This window comes from Leptonychotes weddellii, chromosome 10, assembly GCF_054177405.1.
Source record: "Leptonychotes weddellii isolate Sample4059 chromosome 10, ASM5417740v2, whole genome shotgun sequence".
Taxonomy (NCBI): domain Eukaryota; kingdom Metazoa; phylum Chordata; class Mammalia; order Carnivora; family Phocidae; genus Leptonychotes; species Leptonychotes weddellii.
This window is the reverse complement of record NC_138378.1, coordinates 111,599,618-111,615,758: the sequence shown is the minus strand read 5'-3', so window position 1 is coordinate 111,615,758 and position 16,141 is coordinate 111,599,618. Positions and strand designations below refer to the sequence as shown.

Sequence of the window (16,141 nt, the reverse complement as noted above, 5' to 3'; positions counted from 1 at the left end):
TAAGTTAGCCATGTCCAGGATACTGGTCTCCCTGTTTGTGCTCTCTCTCTCTCTCTCTCTAAATAAAATCTTTAAAAAAGTAAATAAAGACATGCTGTTTTAAGCTGCTAAGTTGTGGTTCTGTGTTAGGCAGCATAGAAAATAATATACTTGTGATTACATTTCCATGGTCCCCTTCCATGTTCAAGTCAGTATCTCTGTTTGGAAAGACCTCTCTCCCTTATTTACTTTTTATATGTTTTTGCAAAAACACATAGCATACTTTCAGATCTTGTGTCTCCAATTCTTGCTTCTACCTATGCTTCTGCCAACAGCAGTTGCCTTAAACATACATCTAATATTGCAAATATCACCCTATATTATAATTATTTTTGACCTGGGCCCCCTATCAGACATTGAGTTTCTCATTTATTTGTTCATTTATTCAACATTTATTTCCTGTTCACAATATACTAGATAGTATGCTAAGCTCTGGAGAGACGGACTAGAAAACTCTTTTCTCAAAAGACAGAGACCATCCCTTATTCATCTTTATGTTTCCTGATGAATGCTGCATCTGGAACATAAGAAATGGGGGGAGGGGGGCTCTAAGCCAAAACATCAGTTTTCCAAAGATAGTTTGTTAAATAGCCAATTCATCAAAAACTGGCAAGTACCAAAACCTGGTTTTTCACAGACATTTCCACTTTGAAAAGCAGAGATAGGGTCAAGGTGTAAACCTGCAGAAATTGGGAAAGATTTAAGAAAAAGTCCATCCCTTGAATTTTGAGCCATGTTTGCATTCTATAAGAATCCCATGAAACATTGATATTCAGTCAAGTGAAATTCTGTGGGGAGAAGACTTTAGCAAAGCTGAGCAAATTGATCATCTGGTGAATTAATTGCAGTAAATTCGATTGCCATTTATTATTCTTATCTCTTTGGTAGAAAAAATAAAAACAACGATTTTCAGGAAGACAAGATCTATGAACTGGAAGAGTTGGAGAGAACACTGTGGAAGGGATAGGACATGAACTGATATTTGAAAGAGAAGAATCTAAATGAATGGAGAACTTTGGAACAAGCTAATTTACAAAGGACAGTGAGGCTACCTTTTCACCGAAGCAATTAGGTCCAAACTTAATTTACTACTTATAAACATTATAAATTATTTTATTAATTTACTCATAGGACACATAATAATTAAAAACAAACATTCACAAAGAGACTTATAGTTCAGAATGTTGTTTGAAGAGCAAAATGCTGACCTTGAAGAGAACTTCATTTCTCTGACAGTCAACTTTGGAGAATTTAGAATAAGACACTGGGAGAATTTGTAAGCCATCTGTTTACTTTAAAAACAAAAGCAAATGCAAAGACATTTTCCTTAACAATAACAAAAATACTACAACACATCCCCCTTACTATGTTGTTTGGTCTTACCTATGTCCTACATGTGTCTCTGATGAGAGTATTGCTATTGTTCTTTATTGTTTCTTGATTTCTTACCTATCATCAGATCTTTGTCACTTCATAAAATCAATTCAGGTTATTCCATTTTTAGTTTTATTTTGTGTTTCCTATCTTTTGAAGGTGTTTGTGAAGTTTTGGAATGATTTCTTCCTTCAATGAGTAGTAGAACTCATTGACAACCATTTTGACCTGGTGTTTCTCTATCGCTATAGCAACATTCAGATTTTTTTTCCATTTCCTTCTGGGTAAGTTAAATTTTTCTTTTTTTTAATTCCATCTAAGTTTTAAACATATTGGCATAAAGTTTTTTATAATATTCTTATATTATGTATTTAATGTCTACAAAATATATAGTTATGACCACTTTTAATCCTAATGATATTTATTTGTACATTCATTATCTTTTTATTGGTCAATCTTGTCATGTTTGTTTATCTATTTTATTTTTGTCCAAAAAATGACTATTTTCTTTGTTGATTCTCTCTACTGTACCTTCATTTTCAATTTTTATTAATTTTACCTCATCAATAGCAGTTCCTTTATTTTACTTTCTTTGAGTTTATTCTGTTTTTCTAACTTTTAAGTTGAGTACTTAGCTCATAATGTTTACCTCTTTAATGCATGAGTTATTTTAAAGTCTCTTTTCTTTTCTGAATTCATTTTTTCTAATATGCTTTTGATTATTTATTTCTAATATGGTGTGGATTGTTTGAAATTTATTGAATCATGCTTTACGGTCTAGTGTGTGGTCAATTTTCATAAATACCCTATGTAGTTGAAAAAAATTTATAATTATTAGGTAAAATATTCCATCTATGTCCATTAGGTCAAGATTATTATTTGTAATGCTTAAATATTGTGTATCCTTGATGATATATTTTAGTCTGAACTCATATACTGAGAGCCATATATTATAACCTCCCTCTATGATGATAGATTAATTCCTCCCTTGAATCCTACCAAGTTTTGTTTTATATATTTTGAGTATGTCTTTTGTATGCAAATAAGTTTAGAATTATGCCTTCCTGAGGGGTTGAACCATTTATTGTTAGTGATCTATGTCTATATCTATCTATCTATCTATCTATCTATTGGCCTTGAAGTCTTCTGGTTTTAATATAGCTAAACCAGTATCTTTGTGGTTTGTTTTTGTCTTTTATATCTTTCCCATTTTTTATTGTTTATTTCTCTAGATCCTTATGTTTTAGGTGTGACACTTGTAAAAGCATATATGTGTTTGTTTTCTAATCTGACAAATTTTGCCTTTCAAATGAAGAAATCAGTCCTTTTTCATTGATTTGAATTACTGATGTATTGGATATATTTGTAGTATCACAGTTTGTGCTTTCTATTTGTCCTGGTTTTCTGTCTCTTTTATTTATTTCCTTCTTTTGTTATTTTAAAAAATCTTCCCCCTTTTTTGTTTTAGTAGTTTTTCTAAAACATTTTAACACGTATACTTAATGAAGATAAATGGCTATAGAAGTGCACATCTCAGACCTTTGACTGTGAGGAGCATAATAGACCAAAGACCCCAGCTTCTGTACTCAAAAATCCATTACTGCATGTGCACAGAGACATGACCAGGTGTGGTAAGGATACCAAGGCAGGTAAGTCTATTTCTAGGTGATATAGAACTCCTCTGAAAGAAGACTTTGCTATCTGGCTCAAGGAGTCAGCATCAACCTTTCAAATTGTTTTTGAACTGCATACAGTCTGATTTTTTCCATCAAAACTACACTCTTTCCTTTACAAAAGTCAGAACATCATTATAGTCTCATAGTTCTCCCAGTCTCGCCTAGTTTCCCATTTTTCTTCATATACATTTCCCCTAACAAATCACCTACATGTCTAATCCTATTTTTGAGTCTGCTTCTCAGAGATCCCAGGCAATAAAAGTGGTACCAGAGAGGGTCTAGGGAAACAACTGGTATAACGAGGATTTAGGGTTGGTTTACCTACCATCAACTGGGCAAAGAGGATAGCATCCTAGTTGGCTGGTGGGACACAGATCATCACTGGCACAGGATGGCAAAGAACCCCAGCCCAGTATTTAGTAGGGTCAGCAGCATTGAATTAGTCTAAGAGCTTCTATACTGACCTCGCAACCAAATTCTAGCAGCTTTACTTTTGCTTTGTCAATACTATTCCCTTCTTTTTTTGTAATCCAGTATTTTTTTTCTCTTTGACTAAGTCCTTGCCTTGATAGTCTGCCATAATCTTTTTTTTTTTTTTTTAACACTGAGTCCTCTATTTAGCTCTAGCAAATCTGCTCACAATCGCTGATGATATGGTTTCCATTACTGAGAAGCCTACCTACCATCTGCCTGGTGTTATGCTATCTCACTAATCCTCATAACTCTGCCAGTAGTTATTATTACCACATCTAGGCTGAGACTTAGTAATACTCAGTGAATGGAGTGAAACTGTAGCTTTACCTATGATCCCATTTACATAGGAGATGAGTGACTTCAGGAGAAAAATCTTAAATATTGACTAGTATGAACATATACAAGATGTGTCCAACCGACTGAGAGGTCACTATTGACAAACCCAGTTTGCAGAGGAGCTTATAAAGCCACTGAAAGAAAATTCACGAAAAGGAAAGAATTAATGTGTGACAGTGAACCCAACTCATAAACAATGCACAAAGATCACAAGGAAGAGGTAAGAGAAGGTAGAACATGGTAGCTGTTACCCAGCCTAGTTCTTTTGGAAATGCGCTGGAGGCGTGCGTGCTCTCTGGAGAGTAATAGAACTACAGATGTTCATTGAAAGGGCTGCACAATCATTGCTGAAGAATTTGAGAACCAGGCAATCTTGCTGTAGGAATTCTACCCACTCCACTGCCCCCAGCCAAGCAGGAAATAAATAATACAGAAGGAAGAACTAGTCTCTTCATTTTGTAAAAAGCATGGGGAAAGAGGGAATGGGCTATGGAAATTTGCACAGAAGGAGTAGAAACAGTAGTGGAGTTTCTACAAGTCAGCACCACCGCATTGGCAGGAAACTACATCAATTGGTGGCAGTGGCAGAATTGTCTCTCTCTGGACAACAGAGGTGTACCAGAAGCAGATTTCCCACTAGAATGGCACCAAGTGGTCAAGGTTGGGGAAACATTAATTCATTTATCCAACAAATATTTATTTATTTATTTATTTTTTTAAAGATTTTATTTATTTATTTATAGAACAGAGAGACACAGCGAGAGAGGGAACACAAGCAGGGGAAGTGGGAGAGGGAGAAGCAGGCTTCCCGCCGAGCAGGGAGCCCGATGCGGGGCTCGATCCCAGGACCCCGGGATCATGACCTGAGCCGAAGGCAGACGCTTAACGCCTGAGCCACCCAGGCGCCCCTCCAACAAATATTTATTAAGGAGGTACTGCATGCCAGGCACTGTGTTAGACCTTTCTATTGACTGGCAGTGAGACAGCAGAGGTGTTTGGGGCTATTAGCAAATAGAGTGAGAAAGAGCAGCTGTCTCACTAAACTCAGCAATACTTAGACCCCAAATGCCCTATTGTAAACTCCTACTTTACCAACTTCCTTCCTTGCATACATTCTAATCACAGTCTTGATCCATTCATCCAACAAGTCCTTTCCTTACTGATTTATTGGAGACTTATCTTCAAGGGATACTAACCTTTTATTGATTATATAGATTGAAACTATTCTCACCTTGTCTGTTGTTTGCCTTGTACATTTATTTATGGTGAAAGCAAGCATTTATCATTCTGTGATCTGAGAATTCTTTATACATGCCTTTGTTGCAGACCTAACCTCCTTGCTCACAATGTCTCCCATTTAAGGCTATGGAAAAAATGCTAGACTTGGAATCACGGTATCAGGATTATAGCAAAAATCTTCTAACATTACTAGCACTGTGATCTTGGATAAGTTTCTTTAGACTAACATTAAGCTCTACAGTATCAGGCATTCTGCTAGGTTTCTTATATATGATATCTGATTTAATTTTACAACCATTTACCTATTTTTCAGATGAAGAAATAGTCTCAGAGAAATAAGGTGATTTACCCAGTTACACACAGCTAGTTAATGACAGAGTTTGAAATTAAATTCAGGTATGACTCCAACATCTATGTTACTTTCTTCTCTTAATATGTGCTTCAGGATTCTCATGTGAAAAATCACACACATACATACAAAAATATAGTTAAATTGAAAGATGATCCCCAGATCCCTCAATGCTCTGGGAGTCCATGATTCAAAGCATCTATTGAAAACCAGCAACCATGAGACACCCTGGGGAGGGACTGACTCTAAATCCACTGGTTCCACAGAGGAAGGCAATTAACAGCAAACAACAATGGAGTGAATGATATCTTGATTTTAAAAACTATTCAACACTGACTTCGAACAAGATTACCCCATAGAGACTAGAATAAATTCTTTTTATGACAAGCTGTGCAATTGCACTATGAAAAGTATTTAATGTATAGTGGATATATTTTATTGAAAGTCTACTGTGCATTAAGAAGTTTACCTATATCATCTCCTTTAATTCTCAAGAGAACCTTATGAGATAGACATTTTACTCTCCATTTTATAGGTGAATAAAACGAGACATGGCCCCATAACTGGTTAACACCCACCCAGCCGGTCTCCAAAGTTCCACCCAACACCAACGAGTCGTGACCTTCTCCCTATTATAAATCACTTCAGCATAAAATCATTACCAAGTGAGGGTCTTTTCTTACAGCAACTTAGTCTTTTATGACATTGTCATTGTTGAAGAACCTCATTAGATCTTCAGTATTTGAGGGTTTTTTTTTTAGTTAGCAAAGTGAAAAAAAACATATCAAAGAGAGTTATGGGTCTTTCCCAGAATGGAAAATCTATAAATAGACTGGCTAAACACTTAAGGAAAATTTTAAAAATGTATCTGTCGCTGGCTTTTCGAAAAATAATCTATGCTGAAAATTTAAGGCTGACACAACTTGTTGAGCAAATAAAAATCTGTCTTTTGCCTTTAAAAGCTGGGCTAGAAAATTCATGTGTTTCCTACTTCTCTATTAAAGTTTCTGAACCTCACTTAATATGAATTCCTATGACAAATAGAGAGTTACATGGTACCATTTAAAACTGCCTCCTCGAGGACTTAGCTCTCCTACAGACTTGTGAGGTATTGCAATGGAGAATGGTTATGGAAAGCTTCACAGAAAGTATACATTCCAGGAAATAAAAGGTGAAGGGGGAAACAATTCATCACATATGTGTGCAGTGTAAATTCTAGAAGAGATTCTAATTAATGACTTTTAAAATTATTCCTTAAATGTGTTTTCAGAGCCAAGAAGACCATAGATGTGATATGATTGCTAGTTTGTGCTGCTTATACCACCCCAAATTCATCATTGCATTGGAAGACTTCCCTACAGCAAGATGACCACATGATGTTCTTGGTAAGTATGATTAGCTTTAAACACCCTTCTGAATGAGGTTTAGAATAAAAAGTATAGCAACTGATGTCCTATATTTTGCTACTTATTGCTCAACTGTATTTGGAATGGTATTTCTCTTGCATTAGGTTATTTTGGAAACTGTCAGAAAATCATCCTGATTTTACCTCAGGAATCATAGTCACCGAGCTGCTTTTGATCCCTTATGACATTTGGTTTTATGAATTGGACTTTTTCTAATTCTACTTTTTAAAAAAATCTGTTGTGGTTCTCCCAAATGCCAAAAGGGAAAACACTTATAATGATGTTGCATAACATTTACCTTCCAAATATCAAGCTTAGAGTATACACAAGCATGATAGGGCATAAAGGACCTTCCTATTATATGTGTGTGTATGTATTTCATATTCTTTTAGAAAATGTCATGAGGTGATTTTCATTGCATATTCAAGTACTATTTCCTAAGAAAACATAAAATTCTAAATATAGAAAAGTTGAGCCCTGAACAGAATTCATCTCTCTGAAATCAAATACCTTTCAAAACACAACAGGACTAACCTTCAGCGTCATCACTGACTCCTCCCTCTCCCTTACGTCACTTATGGGATAGCATATTTTATTTTACCTGGGGCTAAAATAAAATAAAAAGTACTATGTATAGTGGCCACGTACTCTCTCTCTCATCTTTTATTAGAACTCTTTCAAGAACTTCCTTACTAGTCTTCTAACCATGTTTCTCCCACTTTAGTCCATTATTTTTTTTTAATATTTTATTTATTTATTTGACAGAGAGAGATACAGCAAGAGAGGGAACACAAGCAGGGGGAGTGGGAGAGGGAGAAGCAGGCTTCCCACCAAGCAGGGAGTCCTATGTGGGGCTCGATCCCAGGACCCTGGGATCATGACCTGAGCCGAAGGCAGCCGTTTAACTGACTGAGCCACCCAGGTGCCCCAAGTCCATTCTTTTTTATAGTATTACCTGAGTAATCTTAAAACTGATGGGTTTATATCCCTGATTGATACTATTTGCTAATTCTTTATTGCCTGTATGATAAAAATACAAAATTCGTAGTACAGTGTCTCACGGAGTGTGATTCACAGAACAACTGCATCCGAATCTTCTAAGGTTCTGGGGTGCCTTGGTAGTGGCTCAGTCAGTTAAGCGTCTGACTTCAGTTCAGGTAGTGATCTCGGGGTCGTGGGATCAAGTCTCTTGAGTCTCTCTTGTCCTGGTCCCCACTCAGCTGGGAATCTGTTTTTTCCTCTCCCTCTGCCCCTCCCCCTGCTTGTGTGTGCATGCGCTCTCTCTCTCAAATATATAAAATATTCAGAAAGACTTTAAATGTAGATATGTAGAAAAATAAATGTTTACAATTAGCAAAAAGATTATGGTTTGTCATTATTATTTCTCACTAAAAGGGACAAGGGTTACTCAGAGAATTGGCTGAGCCAGACCTGAGAAAGAAAATATCAATGTTGATCTTAGGACACTTTGTCATATCAGAAAGAAATGAAGCTATTAAAGACAATGTGGCCATGTCTAAAAGACTCAGGGAACAACTGAGGAGGCCCAATATTAGCCAAAGATGGGAAAATTGAGCACAAAAACAATAACTGCAATGGACATATCAAATAGTCAAAATCTATCAGTTCATAATATTTAAACAAGAATTCATAGGCCACCTAAGAAGGATTCTAGGCAACAAACACATTATACTGAAAGCTGTTAAATAAAAGAATCAAGCATTTATTCCAGAATGTAAATTGTACATCAGATAACCAGATAGTTAAGACATTTTTAAAGAAATATTCCATTTAATGAATGAAGAAGGAATAATAGATTTAATATATCACCATTTTGCAAGCCTTAATGAAATAATGACTATGCAGTAACCATCAGTGGTGGTTGAATCACTAGACAAAAAACATGGGAAACTATAAAAAGGATCATATCTTTCACAATATCTCAGCCACTCCTTTCCCATCATCAAGCCTTGGGATTTATTACTAACAATTGCAGCCCCTTCATAATCTCAATTTTATGCATTTCTCTGACCACCTCTTCCTATCTTTTCATCTTACCACTCTGCTGAAACAGTTTCTGTCAAAGTCACCACTGACTTCCACATTCATAAGTACAATGGTCAATCTCCATTCTTCTTTTTGGCTTATCAACAGTATTTGCTACAGTTGATCACTCTCTCCTTTATTTGTTATTTCTTTCATTATATTCTATTGAATTTCCTCATATTTCACTGGTTGCTTTTTTACAAGTCTGCTATCTACTTGACCTCTTAGTTTTGTGCCCAAGGACTCAGACTTTTGCAGTCTTCTCTTTTCTACCTGTACTCACTCCTTTAGTGGTCTCATGCCTTTTATAGCTTTTTTAAAAAAAGATTTTATTTATTTATTTGAGAGAGAGAGAGAGCATGAGTTGGGGGGGAGGGCAGAGGGAGAGGGAGAAGCAGGGTCCCTACTGAGCAGGGAGCCCTATGCTGGGCTCGATCACAGGATCCTGAGATCATGACCCAAGCTAAAGGTAGATGCTTAACCAACTGAGCCACCCAGGAGCCCACTTTTTATAGCTTTAAATACACCTTTTGCCAAGAACTCCCAAATTTATATCGCCAGCTTAAATTGCTCTCTTAAACTCCAGACTCACATATAAAACTACCTATCCAATGAAAACTTCATAACCATCTCAAACTTAGCATGTCCAGAATAAACTCTTGAATCTTCCCCTAAAACCTGTCACATATAAATTAATGCATTAATCCTTCAAATTGCTCAAGTCGAAAATCTTGGAATCATCTTCGGAATTACTCTTGACTTTTCTCCTCTCATTCCTTATGCAAATTCCTTTTTTAAAATAAATTCTTCACAAAAAGAAATCCATAATCCAATGATTTCTCACCACTTATAGTATTACCACTGATCCAAGTGCTATGATCTCTTGCCAGGGTTATAGCAACCCTCGTCCATTGCAATTTATTAGTCCAATATTAATCAAAATAAAATTAGAGACCATATATTGGCCTAAAAGACCTTACCCATTCTGTACATTCTTACCTCTCTGGTCCACTCTACTCCTCTTTCCCTCACTTATGCTGCTCCAGCCATGTTGGTCTCTTTCTTTTTCCTTGAACACAACTTAAGACCTTTGAACTGACTATTTCCCTCAGCCAGGAATGGTATTGCCCCAGTTATCTCAAGGTTAATGCCCTGCCCTCTTCAAGTCTTTGCTTAAAAGTCACCTTCCCAATGAGGTCTACTGATATCCCCTCCAACTTCCAATCTCTTTACTCTACTTTTTTCTTATAATACTTATTAGCTTCAAACATACTCATAATTTAGTTAGTGTACTGTTTGTTGTTTGTCTTCCTTTATTGAAGAAACTCAACAAGAGCAGGGATTTTGTTTTGTTTTGTTTTCCAAAGTACTCCAATATTCAGTAAATATTTGTTGAATGAATGGATAAATAAATCAGTGAATCAATGAACACATAAATTAATAAGAACTTCTATTCAACAAAAAATACCATAAAAAGTGAAAAGACTCATCAAAAAATATGAGAAGATATTTACAACCCATGTAATTAAGGAAGGCTTAATATCATAAATACTATGAGTAGATAAGAAAAAGATAAACATCCTAATAGAAAAATTGGCAATAATAACAATAATAGCAGGCCTTTTCTACAGAGGAAATGTGAATGGTTAATAAATAAAAAGTTGTTTAGCCTCATTAGTAATCAAGGAACTATAAATTAAAGACATAATAAGATATTACACACCTACGAATTAGTAAAAAGTAAAGTTTGTTGGCAAGTTTGTAGAACAATAAGAACACTCACACACTGCAGTAGAGAATATAAATTGGTTACTTAAAATACTTGGGAAAATAATTTGGCATTACCTGATAGACTGAAAATATAATACCTATGATTCAACTAGGAATATCCTAGACATAATTCTCTACATGTGCTCTAGGAGACATAGCAGAATTTTCATAGCTTCATTGTATAGAATAGCTTCATTATCCAAAGACTGGATAAATATCAATATTCACATCATGAAATATTTTACAACAAAGGAATGAATGAACTGTGCCTTTATGCATTAACATGCAGAATAAAAAAAAGTGATATGAAAAGTTAACTAATATTTTTACAAAATTTACAAACAAAATTAAACAATTACATTACATAATTCATTATTTTTAAAAAACATGAGAATGATAAAAAAATTAGGATAGTAACTATTCAGTTAAAGAGCAGGTGATATGATTGGAATTAAATATATAAGTAGCCTCAAATTATATTGGTGATGTTCTCCTTCACAAACTGGGAGGTCTTTTAGGTTCTAGTACCAATTCCAGTGGGTGGGGCGTGGTGGTAAGTAATAGAGTTCTCCCACACCAACAACAAACAATTCTCCGGACAGCAGCTGGGTATCCTACAATTTAACTCAATCCTGACACTATCTACCTGGAGATAGCATCAGATTCCATAGGTTAAGGGCTGCCCTACAAGACAGCCTTCCCCACTTAAGATGCCAACTAAAAACCCAGGTTGTTACCTGTATTTTTGACCAATTGGCTACAGATTGGAGGTTCCCACAACCTTCTCCTGGGGTTAGATTAATCTGCTAGAATGGTTCCTAGAACTCAGAGAAACATTTATTTTAAAAATACATAGAATACTACATCAAAAACTAATGGTGTAATGTATGGTGATTAACATAACATCATAATAAAAAAAATACATTTATGCCCATATACCAGCACCCATTTTCCATAATTACCGACACTTTGTCAAGCTTTTTCATTTAGAGTCATATTTTCTTTCTCTTCCACAGCCATGCCTTAGATTATGTTAAAGCAAATCTCAGACTAATTGAATTTTATCTCTCCTTACTCAGTCTTGATTAAACATGAATTATAGACCACAAGTTTGCCCAAAGAGGAAATCATCTCCTTAGAGCTAATAGTACTTTGTTAATTCAGGTACTGTGCTGAAATTTGTTTTACTTTCTGTTGAGAAAGCTGTCTGATACAGAATATTTAAGACACAGTGATCTAAACAAAAAGAAACTTTAGTTGAGGCGAATGTTTGGAGTGAGATTAAACTCAAGCATGTTTATCATAGATTACAGATATGTTCTGTTGTGTTTTACTGATAGTCAAAATAAAAAATGGTTCCCTTGGGCGCCTGGGTGGCTCAGTTGGTTAAGCGACTGCCTTCGGCTCAGGTCATGATCCTGGAGTCCCGGGATTGAGTCCCACATCGGGCTCCCTGTTCAGCGGGGGGTCTGCTTCTCCCTCTGACCCTCTTCCCTTTCTTGCTATCTGTCTCTCATTCTCAAATAAATAAATAAAATCTTAAAAAAAAAAATTATTCCCTTGATATCAAATTGTGTTTATACAAAACCTGTATTTACCCATCTGGTATGTAACCCTTTAACCCCAAGGTTTGTGCTATTATCAAAAATTAGTAAATATGTTTAGAGAATTGCATGACTCATAAGGCATATTTATTGCAGAAAGCACTGTTAGTTTTTGAAATGTGCTGGTTATTTACTTTGTCAATTATCTCTTTTTTTCTCTCCTTTTCTGGAAAGAAAAAAACAAAATTCAATGGACTGAGAGTCAAATAAAGTTGACTCTGGCTATTTCTAATTCAACCAAAATGCAAACTTTGTTGTTTTAGCCCATTTGAGATGACCTTTAAATACATTCAGTTTGATAATAATTGCTTTTGTATAGGAAACAAGATCCTTCTTTTCTGGACCCTGTCACTGCTACAACTTCATCCCTACCATATGCCTTCATGCACCCTTTCATTCTAGTTTAGGGCTTCCATTATGGACTCCACTGTCTCTAGGCACAATGTAATCCTTCATTCCCAATCATGCAACTTGGCATATTGAATTCTTTATCTTTCACCCTTCTGTCTTCATTTATTAATCCTTGACTCAAAGCACATTCCTGCCACAGTTAATTTTCATTGTTTCTCAAATCTAACAAGTCTGTATGGATTGAATGTTTGTGGCCCCCTAGAATATATATGTTAAAACCTAATCCTGGTGGAATGGTATTTGGTGATGGGGATTTGAGAAAGTCATTAGGTCATGAGGGCAAAGCCTTCATGAATGGGATTCGTTCCCTTATAAAGGAAACCTCAGAGGGCTCCCTTTCCTTTCTGTCCTGTGAGGACATAATGAGAAGACAGCTTCTATGAACCAAGACATGCGACCACCTCACCAGATACCAGATCTACAGATAGCTTGATCTTGGACTTCCCAGCCTCTAGAACTGTGAGAAATACATTTCTGTTATTTATAAGCCACTCAGTCTATGATAATTTGGTGTAGTGGTCCAAATGACTAAGACAAAGTCTATTCACATAACCAGAATTTCACACACATGATCTTTCTGATTGGAAAACCAAAAGAAGTCCTACTCATCTCTGAAGACCCTCCTCAAATCATACACCATTCACGAAGCCTTCCTATTCCTTTAACAGAAAAAATAGTTTCTTTCTTTGAGTTCCAATTGCTCTTTTTGCAAGCTTTTATTAACAGTGTATTTGTTTGCTTAAGTATGGCTCTCCAAGTGCCATGGGAGCAATACTGTCTTTAAATCCAAGCAAGCAGAACCCCTGCCTTGGCCCCACACCTCTATAGGACCCTTCTCCTCGGAGTGCCTGCTTGGAAATTCTTTTTTTTTTTTAAAGATTTTATTTATTTATTTGAGAGAGAGAGAGAGCACATGAGAGGGGGGAGGGTCAGAGGGAGAAGCAGGCTCCCCGCCGAGCAGGGAGCCCGATGCGGGACTCGATCCAGGGACTCCAGGATCATGACCTGAGCCGAAGGCAGTCGCTTAACCAACTGAGCCACCCAGGCGCCCTGGAAATTCTTTAAATCCCTCTCCAGTGTCTGGGATGAGCAGAGTGGGTCAACCCAAAGTTCTGAGCCCTGATCTGAACCCATGTGGGCTGGGTCCCACTTCTCCCATTTGGAGGGCTTTCTGGTTTCTAACCACCAGCATGACATTGAACAAATACCCTAAGAATCTCACTTTCCAATCATGATTCTGCTGTTAATTTGCTCTATGATGACTTTAAATAAATTAACATGAACTTAAATCTCTTTATCCTGAAAATTAGAGGATTAAACCCCAGATAATATTTGAGATATCTTTTACTTACAGGAATTCATCTACTAGTCATCTAATAGATCAAAAACTTAATTGTAAAAAATGAACACTCAACCATATCCTGTATCCATAAAATTGGAAAATGAAATGTGTGCCATAATATTTAAATTAATAAAACAAATATGAATGGTATATTGTGTTTTGGGGAATATATTTTCAATAATACATTTCTTATGATTGTTCCCCTTGATTATCTAAAGTATATTCTTAGTGATTTATAATTAACCATTTGGAGAATTTAATTTCACTTTAAGATTAATAAATTAGGGCATACATTTTTTTAAAATATGGAATGCTTCACAAATTTGTATGTCATCTTTGTGCAGGGGCCATATTAATCTTCTCTACATCATTCCCACTTCAGTAAATGTGCTGCCGAAGCAAGCACAGGGCATGCATTTTTAATAATCATATATATTTTCCTTTTATAAGGACTCTAATATCTAGTATTTAAAATCAATGTTCACAGATATTAAATAAATAAGAAAAATAGGACTTAATGCTGAAATTTATTATGACAGAAAAACAGCTACATTGTCAACACATGGATTAAAAAAATGTTGATGGAATTGGTTATAAGATAATGTAAAACAGACTTCAAGGACTAAGCAAGATGGTGGAGGAGTAGGAGACCTGGATTTCGTCTGGTCCCAGGAATTCAGCTGGATAGGGATCAAACCATTCTGAACACATACGAACGCAACAGGAGATCGAAGAAAAGAATACCAACAACTCTCTGAACAGAAAAGTAACCACTTTCTGGAAGGTAGGACATGTGGAGAAGTGAATCTGAGGCGATATTCGGGAGGATAGACGGCGGGGGAGGGGGCCTCCATCAGCAGCTACCAGCAAGTGATAGAGCAACAGAGCACAAAATCGGAACTTTTAGAAGTCGGCTCTGCTGAGGGACATCGCTCCAGTGGCTAAGCACAGGGTGGAACCCTCACGGGACAGTGTGGTCTCAGGACTCTCGGGGTCACAGAAAGACTGGGCGTGCCTGAGTGCGGCAGAGCTCCCAGGTATTGGAGCAGGGAAGCCAGCTGCAGAGATGGAGCTGAGGTGTGGGCTCTCAGCTCGGGGTTGTCATAAGCCAGGATCTGCGGCACAGTCAGGCCACTGCTCTTCCAGCAGGGACCCAACAAGCAGCAGATCCGGGGAGACTTCCCTTCCTCCCCCGGGAGAAGCAGCGCGGGAGTGCACCGCAGGGATCTGCTGGGTTTGGAGACTCCACATGGGGTTGGGTGCCAGAGATAGAAATGCTGGGTCACAGCCCGGGTGAGCACGGAGTGCAGCCAGAGACCAGGGAGACAGGAGTGATTGACTGCTTTTCTCTGGAGGCTCACTGAGGAGCTGGCCCCAAGTTCTCTGCTCCTCCGGGGTGGAGACTGGGAGGCCGCCATTTCACTCTCGTCCTCCAAAGCTGTACGAAAAGCTTGCAGGGAACAAAAGCTCCTGAGAGCAAACCCAAGCAGATTACTTAGCCCGGACTGGGCAAGGATGGGGCAATTCCACCTCCGGCAAAGACATTTGGGAACCATGGCAACAGGCCCCTCCCCCAGAAGATCAGCAAGAATAGCCAGCCAAGACCAAGTTTACCAATCAATGAGAACAGCAGAACTCCAACACTAGGGGAATAATGCACATAGAATTCATGGCTTTTTTTACCATGATTCTTTAGTCTTTCGAAGTTAATTTTTTTTAACAGTCTTTTTTTTTTTTTGAAAATTTTTTCCCCTTTTTCAACCAACATCTTATCAATCCCTTTTTTAAAAAATCTTTTTTATTTTTCATTTTTAGTCATATTCTATCCCTTCCTAGTAGATACCCTTATTTTTGGTATATATATATATAAGTTGTCCTCTCTTTAAAATTTTGGAATAAAGTTTCTTCTAACAGATCAAAGTATACCCTAAATCTCTAGTGTATGGCTTTGTTCCAGTCTCCTGCCTGATCACATTCTCTCCCCCCCTTTTTTTTAAATCCTCTTCTTTCTTTTTTCACCCAACTTCTTATCTTATCAATTCCTTTCATAAAATCTTTTATAATTTTCATCTTTA

General features: G+C 36.8%; 1 non-coding gene across 1 annotated transcript; it reads right to left on the bottom strand.

The window, feature by feature from the left end:
* Window positions 1-14,365: 14,365 nt before the first annotated feature.
* Window positions 14,366-14,472, bottom strand: LOC115940840 (U6 spliceosomal RNA). The gene has a single exon (XR_004075570.2). It is a non-coding gene; the product is annotated as a U6 spliceosomal RNA (small nuclear RNA).
* Between the last annotated feature and the right edge of the window lie 1,669 nt (window positions 14,473-16,141).